Genomic DNA, 19,235 nt, shown 5'->3' with positions numbered 1-19,235 from the left:
AATGGTATAATCCTATCCTGCTATTAACACCTCCGATAAAAGGGAAGTGTCGCTCCCTGAATTGGGTATGAACGACTCTGATACTGGCTCGTTAGCATCTATTGTTCTGGCTCGGCCCTGGCTTCACCTCATTTGCAAGACTAAGAGCTGTGGGTTTTTCGATGGACAACTCCGGTACGACTGAGAGCCTACACAGACGCATTTCCCGATATTAATAACATCGTGACGTCAAAACCAATGTATTGTTTTTTCCAGCAAAAAGACAAAATGCTTGAATTTGTTGTATTTGCTTGCTTTGGCGGTTTAGTATCATATGCTGATCAAAAGCATTACAGCATTTGCACGGTGGATTCAGCATTCACAGCCCTGCAAATTTGCAGATTTTTGGCATGTGGCATGGCATGTTAATTTTTTTCTCCGAAAATAGGCAGGTTTCCTTCAGAAAAACGTCTCATTTAAGTCACTAATCATTTATAAATATGTATTAATACAGGTAAAATGTACAGCATGCTTGTAGCACAGTTAAAAAAAGCCCATCATTTTTGACTTCACTGGTAATGTTTTTTGGTCTAGCATTGATTTCCGTGGTCCTTGAACGCACCATAGTTGCTGTAAGGTGCAAAAGTTAAATATATATACATTATAACAATCCTGCCTCAAAACTTGCCTCTTTAATATGTGATCACAAGTCGTTACTCTAATTACAACAGGCAATAAGCGTGGATGATGATGATGATGATGATGATGATGAATACAGCCTGTATTCATTTTTTTTCAAGCGTATTATACATTAGCATGTAAATATATGATGTTTACGTGTCTCTAAAGTTTTGACAATAGTTACTCTATATTGCTTAATACACAAATACAGTGTACTCACATTCACACGTATGGGCAATTTAGACTTTCCAATTAAGATAACATGTACAGTATGTTTTTTAGATGCGGGATGAAGCCGGAAGAAACTTACGCAAGAACATAAAAAAAACTCCACACAGACGTGTGCTAAGTACTATGCCGCCATGCTGACTACATGTACAGGGTATATGTTTGCATATCATTCTGCTAGAAGTGAAACGCGTATATGTGGAAAAATATTATCGACCAAGAAGATAGATACATAGATAGAGAGAGAGGCAGTGGCGTGAAAGGAGGAAAGCGACACAGAATGTAAAATAAAAAAAGAGACCAGAGGGGAGTAGTTTTGCTGAGGTGTCTTCTGTTGATGAAGTATTTATGACCCTGGGGCAATTTAGTGTAGACGTTCAGGAACTCCATGCCACCGGGCAGCTGATGAAAGTTTCATGAGCGACCTCCACAGTGTGCTGCGCTTGGTTGGCATCGCAGTCATATCAAATTAAAACAGCATCTACTGGTTGGGAGCAATTCTACCACCCCAGACTACTTCTGATTGATCTGAGGTCTGGATTTACCGTCTCGCCCTTCAAACAGATTACATGATGTAAAGCAAAAATAAAGCGATTTTTTTCCCCTCGTCCCTCAGAGGCTTTTTTAAAAATATCAATAAGGCTACCCATGTCATTGTTATACAATTGTCCCTCATTTTTCGAGGTTAACTGGTTCCAGACCAAGCCGCGATAAGTGAATTTCCGCAAAGTAGGATTCAGTATTAATAAACAGAATATTTTTGTATAGAAAACCAGTTTACTTATTCAACGTTTTTCGTGTTTACTTATTCCAAACTCAAGAAAGCGTTTCAAACGGAGTGGGGAAGATAGACAAAGAAGCCAAAATCGTTCTGCTTCCACACGGAATGAGCGGAGAACTTTTTTTCACTCGATCTCAGCCATGGCATGTCGGCTCGGCTCTGCTGGCTCAGTAGCCAGTCTCCATGCAGTGTGAAAGGTAAGGTAATTTAATGTCATGTCTCATAACATTACCAATGTCTAGTAACCAGAATACTACATATAACTTGTCTTTCAGTGTTTTCTGTGACGAATAACATGCCATAGTCAACCACAAAGCAGCGATCATTTATTAATTATTTGTTGAAAAAACGAGATATAGTGAGGGAGCGATATTCGAACCACGATATAGCGATGGGCGACTTTAATTGTAAATTCTCCATGTAAATAAATATACATATGTTGGGAATAAGACTGTGAGCTCATGTACTTTCAGCTCCCATGTACTTTGCTCCGTGTAAATAAGCTGTTAGCCAAGTGAAGGTGTCACAGGTACAGTATGTGCTCTCAGCTCGTTATTCCTCATGATTCCCTGTGTAGGTCTGAGCGTTTTATTCTGTATCACTACTTCATTGTTTCCTTATTTGCTTGCTACTGGCTTACACACTCAGTCTTGTTTCTTGATTTTTGTATGCTCAGTCGTTTTTCCCTTCGTTGCAGGTAGGTTTTGGTACTATTACTACTATTACTATTGCTTCTTCAGTATCTCCCTGGACTGGCTTGTTGCTGTGTGCTGTTTACCCCGTCTTGCGACACAATATCTGCTTTTATGAACATTTTTATGGAGTTTATTCATTATTATTATTTTACGGATTTTCTCTTTGTTTCCAGTACTTTTATCCTGCCGTAGATGTACGTAAAATTGTGTTGTACAACATTCAAGACTCTTATACCAAGAGAGGACTGTGAACACGATATGCTGTAAAAACAAACAGATTTAACATGGTGGCGTGCTGCTCGACAAAACTACTTCATTGTGAGAGACCCGCAGTAATAAAACCACTGCCAAAAATAAATGATACCTGCAGATAAAGCCCTCTTAAGATTGGTGGTCATAGGGAAGATTAAGATTGGTGGACATAGGGAAGTCAACCTCTTCCGTCCACCAAGTGAAGGCGACTGGAGAATTCACCATCGCCCGCCACCTCTCCGACCGACAACTTCGCTGACAACAAACTGTCAAGCTTTGACGCCGGAGTTGCACCCGTTGAAATATTACAAAGAGAATTTAAACCGCTATGAGAGTTGCTGGTTTTTAGCCAGCATCAGGGAACCGTGCTGGCTACACAGAATGAGGAACTCCATTACACCATCAAGTCCCTCACCGGACACGTGGAAAAACTTGGCAAAAAAGCTAAACTCTCCAAGAAGTTGTTATTGGCATACAAGCTTGCAGCATGGGAGACAGCTTGGTAATCCCAGGGCTACGAGAGAAAGCCGGAGAGGTCCTGGAAGCTCCCATCAAAAACTTTTGCAGCGAAGCTCCCGGAGGAGACAGTAAAGAACATTGCCTTCCACCGTGTTCCCTGCCTGGGAGCAAGGAGAGCCAATAGACAGAGACCATGACCCATTGTAGCAAAATTCGAGCGCTAAAAATAAAAGGAGCTTGTGAAGATTTGTGGCAAGAAGCTGTGGGACACAGAGTACAGCATCAACAACCAGTTCCAGAAGAAGATCCTGGACTGGCGCCAGGTCCCGTTCTCCATCAGGGAAAAAGTGCATCCAGGAAGGCATGTGAGCTGTCACTGCTACAGACAAGCTGTACTGCAACCCTGAATCGAGGCATCGGCTCTACAACACAGCTCCAACACCACTGGAATCCAATGATTAAATCAATAAAAACAATCTATTTCAAATGCAGGGAATTTGATATCCACATTTTGAACATGGCAACAAATCTGGAAAATTCCTTGCAAACCCAAATGAAAATGAATCAAGAAAAAACAATCCCTTTTATCCAGGACTGAACTTGCAATACCATTTGCAACCCAGAATGAGGAAATCATACTTTGAGAGAGTTCTACATGAACCTACACTCTTCACAAGCATGTTGCATGTTGGCCACACAGTCAGGTTTGTGTGTTTGTCCCTCCGTTGGAACATCTATGTGCGGACTTTGCAATGTTCTCCCTGTGTGTGAGGGATCTCCGGGTACTCCGGCTGCCTCCCACATTCCAAAAATATGCATGCTAGGTTAATTGAAGACTCTAAATTGTTCATAGGTGTGAATGCGAGTGTGAATGGTCGTTTGTCTATATGTGCCCTGCCATTGGTGAGCGACCAGTCAAGACTGTACCCCGCCTCTCGCCCGCAAACAGCATACCTGCGACCCTAGCAAGGACAAGCGGTACAAAAAATGGATGCATGGATAGATGGATCTTTCGAGGCTTACCGAAGAGCAACTCAAGAATCTAGACTCACACACATCACAATAACTGAACGCATGCCCAACAAAAAAGCACTGGGACGAGACGCAGGCAGAGTTGTCCAGAATGTTATAAAGATTTTTTTCAAAATGGTAAATGAAATCAAAGAAACCAAATTAGTACCACAGAACATGAATTCCACCAGCCTTATCCAACCTCTCAAATCAACAAATATCCTGCATTCATTTCCAACTACCAACCAATATCACTCACCAAGGCTGATCTTAAAATCATCTGCAAAGCCTTGCCTCGAAGGCTGGAGAAAAAAACCCTACACCCTAATCAAACAGGATTCATAAAAGGCAGACACTCAGCTAAATAAATATATTCTAACAATAAATATAGATCATAAAATAAGTCTTTATGCGGATGATGTATCACTCTCTCCAAAAGTCGAGTCTTCTCTCTCCAACAGTTGCACTAACAGAAAAATCCTCGTCTATCTAAGATTAGCCCATCAACTTGAATAAATCCACAGCGATGCCTATCAACTGTGTGATCCAAAACTCTTTTGCTGCAGTCAGATGCTATCAAGTATCTGGGTGTTAATACTGTATTTCCTCCAGGCTGTCAAACCTGACACATCGGAATCACACTCCAATATTCGAAACAATAGAAGATGATCTCACACGATGGAATCATCCGCTGATATCACTCATGGGTAGCGTACCCACAGTAAAAATGATGATTTTGCCTAAGATCAATTACCTCTTCATCCCATGTCAACCCCCTACGCTTAAGGACTTAAAAAACAAAAGACTGTGGATGCTTAGGCCTACCAAACTTTAGTTCCTAGACGGCTACAGGCTAAAATATATCGGAAAATACATCAAACTTAGGCCATTTGACAACCTTTCGAGGGATACTGGACAAACGTATTGCAAGGAAATTAATATCGCTGACTTGCCCTTTATTATCTCCAGCGTAAAAAACACAATGCCTGGAAAAATATCAATGTCAACACCTCTTTGTCACCCTCGTGGGAATTCCTGGTAATAACAAGGTCTTTTCTCATCATCGTGCCAACTTACACCCATCTGGAACAATCCCGACATCCTGCAAAACCAAAAACACTAAAGCTTGTCATGGGTCCCTGGTGTCCTGCATGAGCGTTGGGAGGGCTGCATAGTCGCCAGCCTCTGGCTCGGCCACCCTGTGGAGAAGGTGTGGTGGGGTGGTGCTTCCCTGCTCGGGGGGTCTGCCCCCTTGGCAGGTTGGGGTGGGGAGGTGGTGGGCCTGGGTTGCCTGCTATTTCTTGCCTGGCTGCCTCGCAGAATCGGGTGGAACTGGGTCAGGAAGCTGTGGGTGCACGGGATTCATGCGTGAGTCAAGCCATTCCAACATGGAAACATTTCAGATCATTCATTCATTCATTTTCTGTGCCGCTTGTCCTTACTAGGAGCGCGGGGGTATGCTGGAGCCTATCAGAGCTGACTTTGGTCGAGAGGCAGGGTACACCCTGGTGTGGTCGGCAGGCAATTGCAGGCTCATTAAGGACATTCAAACAATACACTTCTCAACCGTCAAACTATTCCAACAACAAAACATTTAGCTCATTCAGGACATTCAGGGTGTCTACATGCAAAATTTTGGTTTGTACTTTCTTAATGGCTTTCTGATTATGATTGTAGTTTTTGCATACTTTTGTACTACTGCTACTATTAATAAAGTGTTTTATACAACATCCACAGCTCTTTCATTTAGATGGGGTCTAAATGCACAGACAGGCCGTCACCTACTTGACAAAACATACAGTATTGTAATTAGGGACCTTAAATAACTATTTCTTATTCATCGTGACAGCTGCTGTGTACGTTTAATAGCATTTTTTGATGGATTAAACGGTTTGAATGTAACAAAATTGGAGATGAAGTCAATAAATGTAATATTCAGTACAGTACATTGTATGGCATGATGCTGCACCTGCTCCAAATGGCTGTTGGTGGAAAAAAATATAGAAATCCCTTAAGTTGAAGATCAGCAATAAGACAATTCGGATAAGGGTGAAGCTTAAAACCATCCAATTAACAAGCGACCTAGATGACATCCGAGCCTTTTGCATCTGAAAGGAATTACATTGGCAAGAAAGGCACAGGATTTGCAGCTTGACAGATGAAGTGAGAGGTGGGAACATTTTAATAGGATTGCAGTGCATGCTTCTCACAGTTCCCCTGACTTATACTTAGCATGACTTATGACGCAACCATTTTGAATATTAACGCTCTCTGACCAGTTTTATGTGTGCTCCTATGACACGGCTTTGATTTTGAATGCATGCCACACGCTGAAATGACAAAGAAAAGATTAACTTGTGTATTAGTCCTGTCCTTTCAGCAAGAAGCAGCGGAGCCTCGTTCTCCTGCTATGGCCACTTCAGAATGAAGTGGAGGCGGCTCTACAAAGGATGTAAGTGCAGCGTTTTAACATTTTATCATTTTAAATATGTTTAATAAATGCGTGAGGCATATTTAGGCCTTAAATAGTGCTACCACTGATTTCCTTTCCGATCCAATGCGGAGTAAAATTCAGGCTGGTATCGGCAGTATCGATCCGATATTGATGCAAATACACCTAATGTGCCTGGTAAATTTTAAAAAGTAGAATATTTAAAATCATAGCATAGCTGATAGCATAACAATACAAGACATCAGAGCAATGTATTTAATAAGTTTAAGTAGTGTATTAATAAAAATAACCAGAACATTAACAATAACTTTTAGTCACTCTCATTATAATGAAAGTGAGTTATGTGGAAATGTACATACGTACTGTGTGTGTGTGTGTGTGTGTGGGGGTGGGTGTGTGTGTGTGTGTGTGTGTGTGTGTGTGTGTGTGTATTCGTGCACAGGTATGTCTGTAGGTACGTATGTACACTACCAGTCAAACGTTTTCAAACACTCCAGTTTCTCTGGAGGAACAACTACATTTTTAAGTGTATGGTCTGCCGCTCGTCCATTGTTAATTCCCTTTTTTCTTGCCAGTAGAAAACGGTGGAAGTTATGTTTCAGCTGCTGTGATTTCTGAAGTATAACCCCTCACTGTGCACCAAACATATTCAAAACATGTACTTGGACCAAACTCCGACAAAACATTATGAATCTTTTGCCGAATCCTCCGCACACAGTGTAACTAAAATTGAATCGAGGAAGACTACATGCAAATGAGCTGATGTCTGCCTTGACACACAATGTGAACTTCAGAATGTTTCCTGTCACACTCTGTGCTTCTGCCTGTGTGCCTGTTTGTTTATTTTCACTTTCATGCCTTCGTTCCAGTTTCATGCCTTTATATTGTATTACTTTTGTTTTGCTCTGTGCTGTTGCCTGCCGTCTTTATGTGTCTTGATTATACGCACCTGCTAATTTTGAGTTTCTTGTATTTAGTTCAGCCGCAAGCTTCTTTTGCTGTCAGAGCATTGATTCTGTTTGTGCATGTATCGCGTGTTAAGCAAGCTAAGCATGTATTGCATGCTAAGCTGTTTCTGCTGTGCTACATTTGTCAATTAAATGACTTTTACCTGGACATAGGTCCGGTCTCTGCAGCCTGAGATCGTCAACAACAAAACACCACGCCACCCTGTGGCAATTTCCAGGTTATTTCTCAGTTATTTTGTCAACAATTCAGACCATAACCAAAGCGACACTGATTCCAAATCATTACAACGCATTACAATCCGTTTTTTGTATACTGACCACCATCATAAGCTTGTTATGAGACTCAAAATGGTCACAATATTAGTAAATACAGCTAAGAAAGAGCTCATTTCAAGATCACTTGTGTTTTTAAGGCTTATATACTGTATAATGTCGTATTTCAGTCATTTCATATTCATTTCATACTTGGAAAAATATTTTGTATACATTTTTTTAAACTTGTTTTTAGAGGGTTGCTTGAATGTGGACTAAAAATTGGAATAAAAGTGTCCTTCCTTACACCAAGATTGTCTTATCTCTCTTGACATTTGAAACACTCAGACAAAGACAAATGAGGGTACAGCGAGAGACTATAATGCATTTCCTCAGCATTCAAGTGTGGCTTCATCACATCCATGCAGCATTTCACCCTGCATCCCTCATTGCCCCTTGATCACAAGCCGTTTTGCACACGACCTGTGCCATGCACGTAGACATTAGTTATTCATCTTGTAATAAATAACAGAGAATTAAATTACTCCTTTACAATACAAATCTCCTGATATGCTGGAGGCTAGTCTTTTCCCACTCGTGTACTGCCTGCAAATCATCTCCTTGTGTCACATGGAAGATTTATGATCGGGTCAAACGACAACCCAACTATCCATCATTGGGTTGTGATGGAAACAATGTGAGAACAAAGTCAAACATGTTACGTCGGCCCACAAAAGCAGCACACTGATTTACATGACTGAGCAACAGGCTATTTTTCCTCCCTCCCTCTAAATTTAGATTTAGATCGGATACCAAGTCAATACAGGGCAAGTATTGTCCATAATGATACCAATATTTTTTTGTTTTGTTTTATAATATAACAATATAATTTTGATGCATTTTTCAAGATCATTGATTGATTTTGTGATTTTGCCTTTAATTTTTTGATCATCGTTATAATTACAAAAAAAACACAGGACAATTATTTTAGGCAAACAAAATAAATATTTCTTTGCAAACTTATTTGTGAGCAATTTAACAATATCTTAATACAGCAACATAGGCCAATGTAAGAATATCAACAAAATAATGCATATCCTGTTCTCTACTCTGTTTCAGGTAGCTTGGTCTGGTGACTGGGGTGGAGCAACGAGGAACATAATTACATAATTGGAATTACCAAACATTACCATGCTTAAGTCCTGCGTCCACTGACGCCAGATTATTCCTTGTTAACCTTTTTGTCATTAAGAGTATCCATGTTAAGCGTTTATTCCTACTACTTGTAGTCTTTTTCACTGCTTACTTTTTTACTTTTATGTCTTCCTGGACCGCCTTGTTGCTTTGTTTCCTTACTGTTGTTTGCTTTCTGGCCTGAAGCCAAAGCTTTTTTTGGACACATTTAGTAATTATGATTATTAGTTTCAGATTTTTTCTGCTCTTGTTTTTGGTTTGTACTTTTGTTCTGAGCAATTTTATCTTTGTTGTAGGTTTGAGTATCTTCTGTATTTCTTAATAAATTCTTTTTGCGTATTCACGAGTCATGTCCGCAATTATTACACTGCTACACTCTGCTGAAGGCTACCAAAACACCATAATATGACACAAATAATGTTCACTCTATAGCATATTTGAGAAGCTTTGCATACAATTACACAGAAGAATCACAGAAATGTTTGAGTCAGGGAAGAGGAAAACTCTCAACAGCAATCAAGTCCAAAAAGCCTTACATAGAAAATACAATCACAAAGAAATGACTCATGTCAAGTACTCTTGTCAAGGTTTCAAATTTTGAACCTTTCACAAAGCGCATCGACTTTATTGGAGCTCTGAAGGGTTGGAATATAGTCAGTGACAAACTGCAAACTTGGCACTCAAGATCAAAAACAAAAAAAAATCACACAAATATGTATTTATTTATTTTATTACTTATATATTTATTTTATTTTTTGAGCATTGATAATATATATATACAACAAAAATACAAACATTTTCATGAGCTAACCTGAAAGAGCTGAAGCTTTTTCTATGTACAGTACACAAAATTCAAATCTCTCTGATGCTGAGATAATCATTCACCTCACAGGTGTGGCATATCAAGGTGTTCATTAGACTGTGATTATTGTACAGGTCTGCCTCAGACTGGCCACAACAAAAGACTGGTTCGAGGGATGGGGCTGTGCATTATCATGCTGCAACATGAGGTGATGGTCACGGATGAATGGCACAACAATAGGCCTCGGGATCTCATCGCGGTATCATCAATAAAATGCACCAGTGTTGGTTCTCCAGAACATAACCATCATGAGAACCCCACCGCAACCATGAGAACACTGAATCCATGACAGTGACATTATCAGTATTATTATTTATTAGCGTTTGTGCTTCAACTGCTGTGTTTGTTAGAGGACAGAACAACACTTGCAACATGCAAGTGCTGTTCTGTCCACGCCGTTGAAGTCGCCACACCAATAAAAGTGTGTGTAAAAGAGTGTTTGTGTGCATATGTCTCTGTAAAAGAGTGTTTGGGAGTGAAGTATAAGCTACGGCCAGTTAATCACAGGAGGATTGTTAATGGCAGCTGAGCCCAGGCCAGCACACTACTAATGAATCCAATCCATGTATTTTGTATTTCCATAACAATGTGTGTTACGTTCAGCTGTGATTTGGTGCAGCATTACCCCGGAAGGGAGCTAGAGGATATACAAATGAAACTAAATAGCTGAGAGATAAGACAGACCTGTGTATAGAAATACTGTACATGGAAGTAACGGAGTACCAGGTCGTTCCAGAAAATAAGAGAAAATTAACCAACTGCTGCTCAGTTGCATTTAATCTAATAAAGAGCAGCACGGAATACATGCAAATTACGAGCACTAGAAACGTGAGCCACCACCCTCCTGGTGCCGCCGCTGTGCTGAAGAATTACTGAACAAAAACACAAAACAGGAAATAAAAGGTATGCACCGAAATAAGCAACATAAAAAGGTCCTCCTGTCATGCAGAAGCAGGCAGGGCTTCTATTTTAGAGTAAATAAAGTAAAGCATTTGTTCTTACTGTATTTTATGTCCTGCATCTGTCCTATGTACATGGTGAGTGACTTAGGTGTTAATGTCGGTATAATTTAGGTAGAATTTCCGACTTACAATAAAACTTGATTTACATCTCTGTTGTAGGAATAGGAACTTGTACAGAGGCCGAGGACCTCCTGTAAGTCCAAAACCAAGAAATATGTCTCCATATCTCTATGTGTTGGCTGATGTAATGGCTTACAGGGCTGCGTGACATATTACAGCTGCCGCGACTTCTGACACAGGTGTTATTATGGCTGCTGCTCTTAGGAGGACGCCGGTGTAGATACACTGCTAAATGTCTCCGCCTTACTGCCATTCTGGAAACAGTGATAACGGCAGGCTAGTGTTTGGCAACACAGGTGCCAGCATCTCCCAGGTGCACATAGGTTATATTTTCAAGAATACACTGGGGAACCCATTATTATTTTTTAGGTTGCAGTATTTCAGACATTGCATCCAGTGATCCCGTTTCTACTTGATTCCATTTAAGAGCGAGTTAATGATTCTGCATGCATGAAGTGATACAGCCGTGTTATCTCACATAGCACCTTATTCCTAAAGTGTATGTCAGGGTTGTGCAAAGTGAGGCCTGGGGGCCATTTGCAGTCCGCAGCTCCTTCTTTGACTGTTTTTTAAACATTTATGAGAGAGGCTCTTTCATACAGACAGCCGTGAGCAGAGAGAGTCAGGGAAAGTAAAATATAAAATTTGTGTCGCACAATCCAAATTTACAAACTACGCACGCAATTGTGCGCATTCACTGCATGTCTGTAAAACGAAACTCATCGAAAATAAAATGCCTGTGAAGAACTTGTGTAGTATTGGATACGGTATGTAGTATTTTCAATGGCAGAAGATGGTACATACTGTGGTGAGTGTTGGAGATGTACGTACATATTAATACATATTAACAATCCAATTGAATACTATATCGGTTCTTGAAATATGCATGTTAGCCTAAGTGTCCAGACTTTAAGCACACCCTGTTGTTTATGAAAAAGGGATATATTGAAAATGTCCTTAGACAGTTGTGCATAAGCAGTAAATTACCAAAGTGAGTTATTTCAGTACAGTACAGTACATTTTTTTCATGGTTTGGCTGGTCCTGTGACATGTACTCCAGAGCAACTCATATATTTTTTTACACTTCTTTACACTGACAGCCGCAAGAAGGCACTCTAGGCCTGTGTGCCAGTATCTGCTACTCCTATCACTCCTGTACAAGTGAAAATTTACAATGTAAACATCCATTTATAAAGACAACTGAGGGGCTATCCACACGGAAACGTTTTCAAGTCAAAACGGCAAAGTATTACAGGCAATAAGAGAACAACAACGTCACTGACCCACCACCGCCTCGTCGCCGTCACGTGACCAGAAGTGACAAGCCAAGATAATACCTAAATATTTTGATGGACATGACTCGCCTCAGTCGACATTCTCCTGATATTTTGTTGTTTTATACTCCATAATGATTCGCAGAAGTAATTCCACTTCTCATAAGCGGAAGACAATAGACTTATGCGCATCCGTTCTGTCTTCCTCTATGATTGAAAGTGTCGCGTGGCTCCGTGAAAAGAAAAGAAAGACAGTGAATTTTAAGTGAATTTCCATTAAGTAGGATTCAATATTAATAGACAGAATATTTTCGTAGTTAGAGCATAGAAAACCTGTTTATGACTTTCTAAATATGGGTTTTAATACTATTAGACCGCTGTAGACATGAAATAACACCCCTATGGTCACCTGTACACTCTATTATTCTTTGTTTACATCACATTGCGCAGGCTACGGGATCGTTGCAGGGACAAAAGATGGCTGCCACTAGCATAGCATGCTACCGAGCTAACTAGTTAGCCTCTCCAATTGACTTATTCTAAACTTAAGAAAGTGTTTCAATTGGAGTGAGGAGGAAGGACAAAGAAGCCAAAAACGTACCACTTACAGACAAAATGAGAGGAAAACCTTTTTTTCACTCAATCTCAGCCATGGCATGTCGGATCGGCTCTACTGGCTCAGTAGCCATGCATGTGAAAGATAATGCTAGATAATGTAATCTAACATCATGTCGCATAACAACACTGATGCCGAGTGACCACAATGCTACATATAACGTGTCTTTCAATATTCTTTTACTAATAATAGGCCATAGATAACCATGAAACAGCAATAATCGAAACACAACATAGCCTGTACGCCATGATTACATCTTTGTGCAGTCATGCTTGCTGCAGGATGAAAGGAGAGGAAACTGCTTGCAAATCAAAAGTATCTGCATGGACAGAGACAAACATGATTCCAATACATCAGTCAAGGGCACCCAAGGGGAAGTGTCAAGCAGGTCCTTGAAGCTTCAAGACACCAAAGTGGTGGTCAAAACCCACCATGAACGAAAACAAAATGGATGGAGTTGTTGGTTGAGATGAGTCTGCTTCTCCTGGCCTGCATCCCTCTGCAGCTTCCCTTTATCAAGGAGCATTATTACAACGCTGCAGTGTAATTAAGGTGGTGATGAGGCTGTCTGCATTGTGTGGCTCCTCAGGAGGAAACACCATCATTTGTACTGGGTTTATCATGAGCACACTGTACTACAACTGGACATATTATTCACATTGTGATGGCTTTAAATCGTATTTATTTTGACCAAAAATGCTTTCTGCAGTACTTTCCTCGGTTCACTGCTTTCATTATAGCCACTTGTCTTTGTCCATGCATGTATTTCAATGGGAAGGCCAAGAAGGAAGAGAGTTTCAACTCTGGCTTATCGCTAGCCATGAATCCCACGAGCCAAATGCTGGGCTGCGCTGGATATGTTTACATAACAAACACTTCCTGCCCCTCACTCAATGTGTACTGTTTGGGCAGTTGGTACGCCTTCATACCAAAGCAAATGTACAGAAAAAATATGATTACAAATTAAATGTACCATTACACCCCTCTATGCAGTGCATCAACTGTCCTCTGACTGTCGAAAACTATTAGAAACTAACTTTTTTGTAGGTGTGAATGTGAGACTAAAAGATCCTCAGTCTCTAAGAACTTTAGTCTGCCCCTGAACCATCTGTCCTCGAGCTTCGGTTTCCATGCAGAGCAAGAACATACAGTAGTTTGCTTTTCATAGAGATGAATACAAACAAGTCCCAGCTTTCATTTCGAATATCTAGATGACACGAGTTGAAAACAACCAAGCATGAACTCTGAAGCGCAACGCTGGATATTGACAGCGTTCGTGAGAGGAGTCCCTAACCTGACATGACAGGGATACTATATCAAATATTCAGCCACATCTATCCACACCAACATGCATATACAGTACATGCAACCCCTGCATACTTATTTACTGTCCCTCTTTTCATTTTCTTCCACAAGCCAGTCTGCTGTTGGTGGCAGACATATTGAGCAATTGACAGCAACTGACTGCAGTGAGCTGTCTGCGTATACAAGGTCAAGGCAAGCACTTTCACATAATACCTTCTTTTGTGTGATGTCTCTCCCACAAATTTGAATCAACCCTGCAGCAGCGTAATCAATAACCCATTTCCAGATATCTGCACTCGCATGTGACTTAGTATTGCTACAAAGCAAAAAGACATTGCTGCCAGACATGGCTACACTTACGGTATCCTTAATAATCCTGAATAATCCTAAAAATGGCACAACATATTGAAATTTAAGGCTCGTAATTTATTCATCTAAATATTAGGTTAACGGGGGTGATTTTGGTTTAGAATCTGGCTCTCTGTGTGTAGTTTGCTTGTTCTACAGTGCTTGCCTGGGTGTTCCTGCAGATACGCAGTCCCCTGCCACAGTGTGACAGAATGACAACAGTGTGAATGGTTGTTGGTCGTCTATTTGGCTATTATTTGCATATGATGTAACAGATGATGTAGGAAAAGTCAGTAATAACACCTAAATTATGTTTCAAACTACAAATAAATTTGGTTTGTTAATTTAAAATTGGCCATCACTTCATCAAAATAAAAATAATTTACACATTTTATCTCGCCCAGTGCCTCTCAAAGTCTAGACAGCGTAATAGTTAAATCCAGACTCGCCTCCACCCCTTATCTTGTAATTAGGACTTTACTTGTTTAATGTATCACACAACATTCTCCTATCACATGTTCCTGACATACTGACAGGTAAGTAACTGGGTCCAAATGAGTCTGGAGTGTAATGAGTAGTAATTTAATGAAGATTAAGAAATACTGTATTTACGCTCTGTCTCAGGGATGTAAGAGACAGCCGCCGCTAGCATAGCAAGCTCCCGAGCGAGCTAGTTAGCCTCTCCAATTTACTTATTCTAAACTTGAGAAAGTGTTTCGAACATAGTGGGGAAGAAAGACAAAGTAAGAAGCCAAAAACTTACCACTTCCACACGGAATGGGAGGCGAACTTTTTCTACATGCAGTGTTAAGGTAATGTACTATAATGTCATGCCTCATCAGTGTCAGAGTTGCTGACACATAGTGACCAGAATATGACATATAACTTGTCTTTCAGTATGTTTTGACTCATAATCGGCCATAGCCAACCGCAAAACAGCGATCATTTATTAATTAATTAATTTGTGAAAAAAACAATAGTGCGGGAGCGATGTTCGAACCGTGATGTAGCGAGGGATGACTGTATGTATACAAATAATGCTTTTCATCAGTATGTGATAAAACTGCCAAGGCAACAAAATGTAACAAAGACACGCATTTCGTCTTTTTGGTGGAAAAAAAACAAGTATTCTTTTTGCTTGTGGATGCAAACATGAAAGACAATTCCAACCGTAATCTCAGTATTGTGTGCATGGAAACGTATGCATGGGGTGTGTCAAAGGCTATCTAGCATGATTCATAGGGGATAATAGAGAAAAGGAAAGTCTTTCAGTTCACCCCCACTGAAGTCAGGTGACTGAGCTATTGTTAGCTTGCTGAGAGCGCTGAAGGTCAAGAGAGACCATGCGCTTTGATCCTGCAAAAAGATAGAGCATCATAAATAAATGAGCTGGTGCCAAACAGAAAACCAGAGTTGAAATGTAAACATGTCCAAAATACACAACACATGTACACAACACATTTGTGTTGTCGTTGTGTTGTCAGAAATCATTTTACAAATCAGTTTTTAAATATCTCGTCTGCCCTCGTTACTTCACGGTTTGAATTTCACGGCTTCACTCTATCACAGTTTTTTAAAAATCTAATAATAAGTCATGCTGTTTTGTGATTGAATACTGCCTATTATTAGTCAAAAATATGCTTTTTTAAGCAAATGTTCTGTATCTTTTAGCCTAAATTAAGCATTTTCAAGCATAAAAGTGGCTGAACGAAAATACGAATATAAGGCATACAAAAGACGCATTCAAAGATGTTGATGAAATGTCGTCGCTAGGTGTCAGTAATGTTACTGTAATGTTCCGTAAGACACACAAGGACCACCAGACTTGGTCGCCGGGACTACAGGCTTTTATGGCAGGTTTGAATTACGGGCAAAATGGTCCCTAATAAAAACACAAGCTACTGTTGCAACAGTTACCCGCGCAAAGCTGAAACTCAAATCTGAATCCCCGACGTCACTTCCTGCCCGCCGTTCACGCATTCTGGTATCACACATGAGCACGAGTCTTATTTATGCCTTAATTGGCTTAATTACTCTAATTATGTCTACCATATTCAGTAACACGAGTGTAAAGGTGACTATGGGTTGTTATGTCATGTCTAGAAGGCTCTAATAATGTTATAAAACATTTTTAGATGGTGCTAAGCAGGTTTTCTCTGCGCTAACTAAAAAAACATTCCATTTATTAATAAGTAACACTACAGAAATTTCAGAAATTCACTTATCACTGAGGTCTGGAACCAATTAACTGCAACGTTGCAAATGTTGATCCAAAATCGGGAGAACGTTGACATCAAGCTAGCAGGAGGATTGGTCAGGGCAAGTTACTGTGGCGACGTATCCTGCTAGGGAGTTAATCACCTTTGTAGTACTACATAACCAGAGTTAACCCTCAAACAATCCTGGATGAGAAGAAATCCTGCTTCGCAGCATTGCCGTGGTTCTGTGCACTTATTAATACGGTACAGTATGGGTGTCACGAGACACTCAGTTCGAGAGATGAGACGATACGTGAGATTGGGTCTACGAGAACAAGACAAATCGAGATCTTAACATTACTTTTAAGAAAAGTACAATGAAGAAATAAAATGATATTACATTATAGTTTTTCAATATGCTAATTTAATTTCTGCTACGTTCCCTTGCATCGCTCCTCACGAGGCTACACTAAGAGAGGCTGTATGACTGACAAAAGGGCTCACGCCGTTCGTGCCAGTGAGTGGACCCTCTTCCAGCCTGTTTGGAGACACGCATGCACATGGCAATATATGGAGGCCGGCAAAATGATCGAGTTCATTTTCATTTATTGTGTGATTAATTTATTATCGTCTCAGGTCTGGTACTCACGAGAAAAGGGAAAACTTGTCATGTTTTAATGTCACTAGCTCTTGTGACAACACTATTACATAGTTACTTTTATGATTACCATATAGTCATATATATTTGTATATACTGTATATTACAGTTCCTGTGCTTCCCACGGGGAAGCTGCAGCTGCAGCAGGAAGGCATTGCTTTATTCTTCTTGTTGGGTCTTCCATGCCAAGCGTGCTCGGACCTATTCTTCATGGACCTCTTACCCGCTTGCCTTTTCTGCTACCTGCTCTGCTTTTCTCCAGCGACTGCTAGTTCCGTCACCTTCCTGCCGGTCTAGTCGCCTGCCAGGCCACTCGGGTTCCCATAGTAACCCTTTTGCTTTTTGCAACTCTTTGTGCTCCTTCCCCACGGAGCCTCCTGACTCCTTTTTGTCATAGATTTCTGTCTGTTGGAGTCTGGAGAACAATTCTCGTGCTCCACATTATTGCTCAATCTGTCTTTGTCTCAGCATCTTGAAAGCCAACCTAGTAGTGCTTAAAAAAGACGTAAGTAGCTTTTAAAAGAGAAGGCTTTATAGTTAAATTGCATGTTTTTTAGCTTGGTGTGCACCATGAGATTCTAAGAACTAAGGCGGCCGTCTTCTTTCCTTGTCGACCTCCAGTATCTTTTCATCACAGTTTAGTACTCCTGTTTTTGCAGTTGCTCGTTTTTGGTGCGTAGCCTATCCTGTGTTTGCTCGTCTCCCTGCCAGCCTTGTTCTGCTCCTGTTGCTCCTTTTGGTCTACCTTTTAGATATTGCTTTCTAGTGTCCTTAAATAAAACGACTAGTACTGTTATGTTTCCGTTCTGCCTTTGATATCGTATCGGGTTTACTTCTTTTTGTGTTTCCTGTGTTCAGACTCCACGACTTCCAGGCGAGACGACGAGGCACACCGGCAAGCACTTGGTAATCAGGCACAGCGGCTACGGCAGATCGTACTTCATTCAAGACCGTTCAAGACCTGCGAGAGCTGTTTCACTTCCTTGTCTGCCTCCAGTACCTTTCATCATTTCATCAAGTATAAGCTTGTGTTCTGATATATCATGTTTCTGATTGACACATTTTATGATATTCTGACTTTGTGCTCACCTTGTCGCTTTGCCGCAGCCATCCCTTTTTTGACGTCTCCGTTATTTTTTGTGACTAGTGGAACCGTGTTGCCTGCGAACTGAGTTTCATTTTCCATTGTCCTGGGGAGTCGTGTCGTGACGTCACAGGGGTTACGAAATAACGGGACATTTCAAGCGGTGAGCATTTTTTAACCAAAACACGCTCAAAACTCACTATAGTCCTGGACACTGCACATTATTTACAGGTAAAAATATTAACATTAAAGGTGCAAAAATGTAAAAATGAAGGTGCAAAATGCTAAACATTTGAACATAAAGATCGCACGTTGCAGGCTTTGTGTTTGGGGGGGGCGCTCATAGCGAGGGACGAATGATCAATTTCGTCACCATTGTTTTCTGATAGAAAGATCAAAACATATTAAACCAGAACACAGTTGCTAATAAACGTTGCTCCTTACACGACTATAGGTTGACAGTGAAACTAGTTTGCTGCCGTACGCGCTAATGAGAAGGGGAGCGTTGCGACAATACCAATCATTCGACAATACCAAGCTAGCATGCTAACGTTAACAGCAGGATAGTATTTACACCCAAAACTGTGCTGTGAACATTAAATTAAACAAATACAACTTACATGAGTCCAGGCAGGTCTGACTTGTGCCTGGGTCTTCTTTTGTGACGGCCTCCATGATTTTGGTGGAGTTATTTGCCAGCATTCACCAGCAAGCTGGCACGCCGGTGTATTTGTGGCCCAAAACTTTGTCAGGCTCCTCAAAATAAAGCATTACTCTCCTCCGACCACTGCCATTCCTGCCTAGGTCTTTCTTTTGGTCTCTGTAGTCCTTCTTTAATTTCTTAAATTTGTTATTT

General features: G+C 40.6%; 1 protein-coding gene and 1 long non-coding RNA gene across 13 annotated transcripts in view; one reads left to right on the top strand and one right to left on the bottom strand.

Moving 5' to 3' along the window:
- LOC129187956 (inactive dipeptidyl peptidase 10-like) overlaps window positions 1–19,235 on the bottom strand; it is a 137,891-nt gene that overhangs the window by 96,378 nt on the left and 22,278 nt on the right. The window lies entirely within an intron of this gene.
- The window catches only part of LOC129187959 (uncharacterized), a 30,321-nt gene that overhangs the window by 4,408 nt on the left and 6,678 nt on the right, over window positions 1–19,235 (top strand). The window contains exon 2 of one of the 2 annotated variants that reach the window (XR_008572498.1): window positions 18,154–18,313. This is a non-coding gene — a long non-coding RNA (uncharacterized LOC129187959). Of the gene's footprint in view, window positions 1–18,153; window positions 18,543–19,235 lie in introns of both variants that reach the window. The other variant, XR_008572497.1, reaches the window with a different exon arrangement.

Source organism: Dunckerocampus dactyliophorus, chromosome 9, assembly GCF_027744805.1.
Source record: "Dunckerocampus dactyliophorus isolate RoL2022-P2 chromosome 9, RoL_Ddac_1.1, whole genome shotgun sequence".
In the NCBI taxonomy this organism is placed as follows: domain Eukaryota; kingdom Metazoa; phylum Chordata; class Actinopteri; order Syngnathiformes; family Syngnathidae; genus Dunckerocampus; species Dunckerocampus dactyliophorus.
This window is presented reverse-complemented; position numbering and strand designations above follow the sequence as displayed.